A 6,896-nucleotide genomic window follows, 5' to 3' on the forward strand; every position below is an offset into this window, starting at 1 on the left:
ACCGAATATACAGTGGGGAAAATAAGTATTTGATACGCTGCTGAGAGGTGTGCAATTTTGATCGTAGGTACACATCACCTGTGAGAGACAGAATCTATAAACAAAAATTCTAGAAAATCACATTGTATAATTTATAAATAATTATTTTGCCTTTTATTACATGAAATCGGAATCTTGTACAGTAGAAAAACAGAACCTAAAGGAGAAGTATTACCAAATTCAAAAAAGGCAGACAGTAGGGTGTGGGAATATAACAAACAAGTATACTCTTAAGTGACGCTCCCGGGTCCTGCTCATGGTCGCTGGATGTAATTTGTGTCTGGAAACTGGGTACCTGGCTCTTCCAGCGGCAACATCATGGCCTGGCTGAGCGACTGCCCACTCAGCCAGTTAGGGATTGGGGCTGTTTCTGGCCCCAGTCACTGATTGGCTGAGCAGGCAATTACTGCCTGGAATGTGACGATGCAGCTGGAAGAGCGGCAGGACACTGACTTCTCTCAACAGGACCCAGGAGCGGCCCTACAGGCCAGGAGGATAGGGAAGTTTATGTTGTTTATTTTTTTTACTGCACTCCCCCCCTCCCTTTTTTATAATTTGGAGGGACTTCTCCTTTAATACTTTGCGATTACAGAAGTCGGACATTTCCTGTAGTTCTTGACCAGGTTTGCAGACACTGCAGTAGGAATTGTGCCCCCCTCCTCCATACACATCTTCTCCAGATCTTTCAGGTTTTGGGGCTGTCATTGGGCAACATTTTTCGGCTCCATCCAAAGATTTTTTTATTGGGTTCTGGTGTGGAGACCTAGGCCACTCCAGGACCTGGAAATGCTTCTTACATAGCCCCTCATTAGTTGCCCCAGCTGTGTGTTTCAAGTCATTGGCATGTTGGAAGACCCAGCCATGCTATGCTTCTCGATTGGGACTGTGTTCTTGAGGTTGTTCTCATCCTTTTTTTGTCTGCAAACACGGCGAATGAAGTTGATATCAAAAAGTTTTATTTTGGTCATAGTCATGGCTACTGGAGACTGGGGGTTTCCGGCAGGCAGGGCCGCCATTAGGGCATTACTGGCAGTACAGGTGTATGGGGCCCGGCCTATAGGGGGGCCCGGGCCTCCCACACACTTCACTTTGTGAGAAGCCTGGTATACAGACAGTGCAGGGAGAGGGGACAGCTACTGCAGATGCAAGGGGCCCCTTCTACTTAACTAATATCATGAGGCCCTCCTCCCCCCTGCACTGTCTGTGGACCGGGCTGCAGAATCCCCCCCTCCCTCCACAATGGATCGGCCCCCTCCTCAGCAGCTCCCAGGCTGGTGCGGAGCTGGTGACTTCCGGCCGGTGTGCTCTCCCAGGTGACAGGAAGATGCAGCGGGACCCTCTCCTCTCTCCTCCCTCCCCCTCCCACCCTCCTTCCATCTCACAAACTTCTCTGGCTGCCGTCATCTCTGCTGCAAGGTCGGAACATAAGGGGGAGGGGAGGAGCCGCTGTGTGAGGAGCACTGAAGACTGAATGGGTCCTGGAGCTTCCCTGCATAGAGTAAGTGTGTGTGTGAGAGAGAGAGAGAGAGAGAGTGAGTGTGAGTGTGAGTGTGTGTCCCCATCCTGGGATAGTATATAAATCTGCTACTGCTGAACCAGTCCCTACCGTACTGACAACTTGGCTCTGCTGTGCCTGCCCAATGTGACCGACAACTCGGCTCTGCTGAGCCTGCCCAATGTGACCGACAACTCGGCTCTACTGTGCCTGACCAATGTAACTGACAACTCTGCTGTGCCTGACCAATGTAACCGACAACTCGGCTCTGCTGTGCTTGACCAATGTAACTGAAACTCTGCTGTGCCTGACCAATATAACCGACAACTCGGCTCTGCTGAGCCTGACAAATGTAACCGACAACTCGGCTCTGCTGAGCCTGACCAATGTAACCGACAACTCGGCTCTGCTGTGCCTGACCAATGTAACCGACAACTCGGCTCTGCTGAGCCTGACCAATGTAACCGACAACTTGGCTCTGCTGAGCCTGACAAATGTAACCGACAACTCGGCTCTGCTGAGCCTGACCAATGTAACCGACAACTCGGCTCTGCTGTGCCTGACCAATGTAACCGACAACTCGGCTCTGCTGTGCCTGACCAATGTAACCGACAACTCGGCTCTGCTGTGCCTGCCCAATGTGACCGACAACTCGGCTCTGCTGAGCCTGCCCAATGTGACCGACAACTCGGCTCTACTGTGCCTGACCAATGTAACTGACAACTCTGCTGTGCCTGACCAATGTAACCGACAACTCGGCTCTGCTGTGCTTGACCAATGTAACTGACAACTCTGCTGTGCCTGACCAATATAACCGACAACTCGGCTCTGCTGAGTCTGACAAATGTAACCGACAACTCGGCTCTGCTGAGCCTGACCAATGTAACCGACAACTCGGCTCTGCTGTGCCTGACCAATGTAACCGACAACTCTGCTCTGCTGAGCCTGACCAATGTAACCGACAACTCGGCTCTGCTGAGCCTGCCCAATGTAACCGACAACTCGGCTCTGCTGAGCCTGCCCAATGTAACCGACAACTCGGCTCTGCTGAGCCTGCCCAATGTGACCGACAACTCTGCTCTGCTGTGCCTGAAAAAAAAGGAAAAAATTGGTCAGCTCTCCTAGAACACTGTTCACACTAGGCAGGAGCACGTTGCCATGGCTGAAATTGCAAACACACAAAAACACAGAAAAATGCAACTGCTAACCGCAACAGCAAGATACAGACCCACCATAGACATGAAAATAATTAAAAGCAGCCCCCCCAACTGCCCAAAAAATTCCCACAAAAATAATGAGTCTCTTGGTTACTATTTGCAAATAGCGTAAACTGCCTCACCACGATAAGGTGGACTCATATCGAGGCAGACCCTACACTGTATGTACACTATGGCCTCTCCATGGCGTATAATACGCCTATGCTCTGGGCATGCAAGATCCGTCTAATACCTGCAAAAATAATTGCATCACCTGGGTGAGACAGGTGGAGTGCACGACCAAATAGAGGCAGCCACTCCCCCAGACAATTTGGCTGTATGGGGCCCTGAAAATCCTGATGGCGGCCCTGCCGGCAGGTGTAGATTTGAGTCATGATTTACGCCTGCAAGGCATGAATTATGATAAATGAGGCGCGGAAGGAGGACATGCCTCCTCTCTGCCCCCCTAAGTCCCCCTGTCTGTCCATCGGGCGAGCGAGGGATACGGCAGACGTACACCAGGGAGAAGGGGTGAATCTGCACCTTCTCCCTGGCGTATTCCTCAGGCGAGACTTTAATAAATGTCCCCTGTATATGTATAATTGTGAACAAGGAAACATATTCAGGGGACTAAAGTCTCTGTTCCTGACCAGGCATCTATTCATATGGATGAGGTCATTGGGGACAACCAATATTCTTATTTTTGGAGAGTGACTGCGGAGAGTGACTGCAGTGCCAAATCTCTGCCTGGGGACTGGGACTTGGATGTCCTCATTCTGAGTTACGGTGGAGATCCCGCAGGTTGCACCCTCACCTAATATATTTAATGGCATAATTTTTATTCATGTAGGGAAACTTCTACGGCGTTTATGTCGTAATAGGCAGAAAATGGTCTAACCTTAAGACAATGCTATAAAACCTACAAATAACAGAATGCCCTGCACAACACATGTGATGTCATTGTACTATTCCCTTGATTTCCAGAGCAACGGTGGTGAAACAGTTAGACACCTTCTGGATTAAAATCCCGGGCGACACTGTAACAATAGTAAGTGTAAAAACAGTGCACGGAACTGTGGGCACGGCCATTACTAGGTTGTAAGAGAGATTTGGACTTACCTGGATGGGGCAGTGGTTGGAATGTTCCATAGAGAATAGAGCGATGGCTGAGCATGTGAGCTGCTGGTTAATTCACTCTGGGGACACTGGACCCCTCACCATGACCAATAAGGGGCACAGCAGTGAGACCCCACGGATCTGCTAGTGATCATCTATCTAGTAGGTATATAACTAGAAAGTAGAATATAACTTTTAATCTTGGGATTAAAATAATACCATGATACAAGGACCACCATACTGTACCTCCATATTATTATTATTATTATTACTACGTCCAAACTGTTACTGAACAGAATGCACTATATAATGACCAGTTGTGCCCTTCTGGACCTTCTTGTGCCCAGTTGGTATTAACACACCAGTTAGTAAAATACCTTCCCTAAAGCAAGGCCTCCAAATCATCTCTGGGCATGAAGGATCCAGCTATATTTTGATGTAACTAAAGTAAAGTGACACCTTCTGTACCCCACCTCTCACACATTGTTACAATTTAATGTACACATAGGGTTCCCTTCTCCCCCACAGAATTTGCTCCCCGTGACCCCTTCTCATACAGACTGCTCTCCCATACATCCTTATTTCTCACACAGTCTGCTCCATAGGGTTCACGTTCTACATTGTTCCCCTTCTTCCACTGACATTTCATTATGCTCCCATCTTTCACAGACTGCTTCCAATGCCCCTGACCTCTCTCTCAGACTGCTTCCTATGCCCCGACCTCTCTCTCAGACTGCTTCTAATGCCCCCCGACCTTTCCCTCAGACTGCTTCCTATGCCCCCTGACCTTTCTCTCAGACTGCTTCCTATGCCCCCGACCTCTCTCAGACTCCTTCTTTTTACCTTATCATTCACAGACTGCTTCCGATGCCCCCACCTCTCCCACAGACCCCTACTTTTCACCTCCCTTCTCTCTGAAAAGACCACCCCTTGCCCTCAATGACTGCTCCATATGTTTGCTCCTGTTTCATAGACTATTTTTACAGATTACCCCCCATACGGTTATCACTAGACTGCCCTCCATGGTCTCCCTTCTCTCATAGATTGCTTCTCATGCCCTTCCAAAAAATCGTTATATCATTCAAATTTAAACGATAATTGTTTTGCGTAATTGCAGCCATCGATTGAAAAATCGTTCGTGTGTCGTTGATCGTTGATTTAGATCTGAACCTAAAATCATCATTAATCGTTCGCTGTAATTCCACATTCGTTCGCTCAAGTTCCACATTAGTTCACTAATCGCTCAGTGTAATTGCACATTGTTCATTGTTTTCCTGGGATCAGATGAAGTAAACGATCGTAGTAACAATCGCAATAACGATCGTAGTAACGATCATAACTAATGACCATCGTTCTGTGTAATATGGTGAACGATTTCAGGTTAACGATAAACAATCACATTTGCAATCGTTTTTTGTTAGTTGTTAATCGTTAAAAATTGCTTTGTTTAATAGGACCCTAAAGGCGTTCAAGCGGGCAGCCCCCCCGCAAATCCTTGCGGACCCCCTGTACTCACCCGCTCGCTGCCTCCTCGTGTAATGGTGGTGGCAGCGAGCAGGGAACAAGAAGCAAACGAGCGCTGACACCTCACAGTCGCCCCGTGGAATAGGGCCTTTAGTTGTGCTCCATCCTGTGGATACTGGGGCATAACTACTCCAGATAGGAATACCCCTTCACTCATTACAGGATATACACTATATGGCCATGTTCACATGACGTATAACACCGGCCGTTCTGTGACCCGGCCAGGTCACAAAACGGCCGGTATTACTGAAGATCATCCTGGATGATCTTAATTTTTGGTGAATTTGGATGCGGGCGCACCCGTGTGCACCCACATCGCAATTTACCGCTGCGCACAATGGAGCGTGCGCATGTCTGTTCAATGAATAGCAGCAGATGGAATCCTGACCAGAGCGTGTACTATGTGCCGGTATTTCATTGATTCAAATGCAACATATGTTTAGCATAAATCACGTCCGTTTTTGCAAATTGCAACAACAGCCGTGATTTATGCTAAACATACGTTGTGTGAACATGGCCTATAACTGCAGTTACGATGAAAGCAAATGTGTCACTGCTGATCCCTACAAAGTTATGTTTAACCCTTCCAGCCTGAAAAGCCTCGCACGATTCCCCTTCCGTTTATGATCTCGGAAATGTAAGCCCACAAAAGGATTCATCACTGTATTAGAACAAACAAGCGGGACAAACTTTCTCAGAACTTTTATTTGTTACCAGAACCAAATTTACCCTCTAATCTCTATGTCTTTGTTATAGGAGGAATAGATGCCGTGGTTGATAACTTGCAGCCATGTGGAGAAGGTCGGAACAAGGCAACAAGGGACAGGAAAAATAAAATCTGGATCATCACCGTGATACCGGGAAAATCATGACTGTCATGAAGTCATTAGAAACTAGAGGCCAAAGGTTTAATTATTTCTTATGATTTTTTTTTTCTGTTCTTTAGTGAGTAATTTTAAAGGTGATCAGTAAGTTGTATGTACCACTAAATGAGACCAATAAAATGTTACAGCTCTACAAGGTTGTGATACAAATTATTTTAATGTGTACAAGTAGCATAAGGGCATAAACACTATAATAATGATAAAGAAGATTATTATACAAAAAGATTACAAAAATATCAAAGATTATTATTATTAATAATAAATAATAATTATTTAAATTATTACAAAAACAAGATTATTAACCCCATCCGACAAATTCACGTTCATGTGTGTCCGGGATTGCTGCTGTTAATCGCTACATCATCCAGTGAGGAGAGGCCCTAGCAGCCAGGGACCTCACATCTCTTAGCCTGACCAATGATGGATGCAATTGGTCCGTCCGTAAAGGCAGACCAATCACAGTGAGGATGGCATGAGGGGCCTCTGACAGCTCTCCACTGTGTGTGGGAGGAGTTCAGACCTGGGAGAGAACAGCAGAGGTGGCACAGTAATGTACGGTATTACACACTGGTTAACCCCTTCCTGTGCTGATAATCGGCCATGCCCTGTAGCTTTATCTAATAATCACCCCCTGACCTCTGT

At 47.0% G+C, this 6,896-nt stretch overlaps 1 long non-coding RNA gene across 1 annotated transcript; it reads left to right on the forward strand.

Moving 5' to 3' along the window:
- The first annotated feature begins 1,314 nt into the window (after positions 1-1,314).
- On the forward strand, positions 1,315-6,360 carry LOC138789044 (uncharacterized). Its single transcript, XR_011362692.1, has 3 exons — positions 1,315-1,537; positions 3,715-3,778; positions 6,127-6,360. It is a non-coding gene; the product is annotated as an uncharacterized lncRNA (long non-coding RNA).
- Positions 6,361-6,896: the final 536 nt, after the last annotated feature.

This window comes from Dendropsophus ebraccatus, chromosome 4 (assembly GCF_027789765.1).
Source record: "Dendropsophus ebraccatus isolate aDenEbr1 chromosome 4, aDenEbr1.pat, whole genome shotgun sequence".
NCBI classification, from domain to species: Eukaryota; Metazoa; Chordata; class Amphibia; order Anura; family Hylidae; genus Dendropsophus; species Dendropsophus ebraccatus.